Source organism: Alosa pseudoharengus, unplaced genomic scaffold (assembly GCF_046254945.1).
Source record: "Alosa pseudoharengus isolate Yale_2024_CS ecotype anadromous, Long Island Sound unplaced genomic scaffold, YU_APseudo_1.1 YU_APseudo_1.1_scf_6, whole genome shotgun sequence".
Classification (NCBI taxonomy): domain Eukaryota; kingdom Metazoa; phylum Chordata; class Actinopteri; order Clupeiformes; family Clupeidae; genus Alosa; species Alosa pseudoharengus.
Window position 1 is genome coordinate 7,949,871 of NW_027468848.1, and position 1,315 is coordinate 7,951,185.

At 42.0% G+C, this 1,315-nt stretch overlaps 1 protein-coding gene across 1 annotated transcript in view; it reads left to right on the plus strand.

Annotated features, from left to right (window-relative positions):
- Nucleotides 1-212: 212 nt before the first annotated feature.
- The window catches only part of slc20a1a (solute carrier family 20 member 1a), a 20,908-nt gene continuing 19,805 nt past the window's right edge, over nt 213-1,315 (plus strand). Inside the window, exon 1 of the mRNA XM_076270025.1 lies at nt 213-449. The gene's annotated coding sequence lies outside the window, so the exon portion shown is untranslated. The remainder of the gene's footprint in view (nt 450-1,315) is intronic.

Sequence of the window (1,315 nt, forward strand, 5' to 3'; positions counted from 1 at the left end):
AGAGGAAGAGACACGCAGAAAAAGAGACACACAGGGGGGGGAAAAACACTGTGATACGAACCAGATTGAGTTCCGCAATAAGTAATTTTCAACAGCTTGTAAATGAGCTAAACATTAAGTATTTCTGCTAGAGCCGTGGAAAACGGGACTTCATGAACACGTGACTGTGACTCACGCCCCTCCCTTGTTCTTCAAAAGTGTATAATAACCTGGAGAGCCGCACTTTCTGCCCAGGCAAATGTGCTGCCAAAGATAGTAGAGCAACTGCATCGCCATCACTGCTTTTATTCGGTTAACTCAACTTGGGGAATGACAACACGTGTGTTAGGTTATTAAGTTAACTTTACTATAAATTACAGGAAGTGTATCGAGCGGAAGTTTTGCTGGCGCCAAGCATTCAATATTGCGTGCCTGCTACAACTGAAGACATTTTCAGCACCAGATCGTTGGTAAGTCAATTTCTCAGCATCTTGTCGTATTTTTAGCCTACGCATAGCTGTCTGTTTTTAATTAGCGTCACCGTTTCATGTTTACGTTTATTTTAAAGTTCAGTGGATTTACTTTAGGATGACAAAAGCGGGGACGATTATAAGACATTTTAACAGTGGTCCCCGGTTTATGACAGTAGGCTACATAATGTCCTTTGGTAGGCTACATAGCAGGTCGTATGTTGTCTATGAAAGCTCCTTTGTTTTCATTACGTTGTTAAAAGTTGTTTCTTTGTATATGCCATTCACTTTTGAGCTGACACCTCACTACTGCAGTATATCATTTTGAGTTTACATCAGTCACTATTGCAGTCTGTCATGGTAGATAGCCCATGTCTAAAATAGACAATGTGACAGGTGTGGGTCCCAAGAGGCGCTTTGTAGCCTTGGCCCTACAGCACCTGTAGACACACGTGTGAATCAGAAGTCTGCAGGATACAACGCCGGTCTCTATTCCATGACCATGAATAAGCCTTTGCACCATGTAGTAGCCTATAGCACATTAAACACGGGGAATGCGTAGGCTAATTGATATTCTTGTGTTTGTTGTTTAAGTCCATTGCTTTTTTCGGAATGTGGTCAGTGTTTATGAGCAACACAAAACTGCTGGCTGGACCTTATCGCCTTATTTTAGGCGGCTTGTCGCCTCGGTATTCTTTTGATTCCATGTAGGCAAGTTACATAAGAGTCTGTAACTAGGCACTATAAAATTGAAGTATTTTCAAGAGCATAATTAAATTACATGCTTAATGAACCAGTCGGCTTTATTTTAATTAAGCCGTCCCTGCATGGCCTGGCCGAGCCAGCACCAAGTTCATGTTTCCACA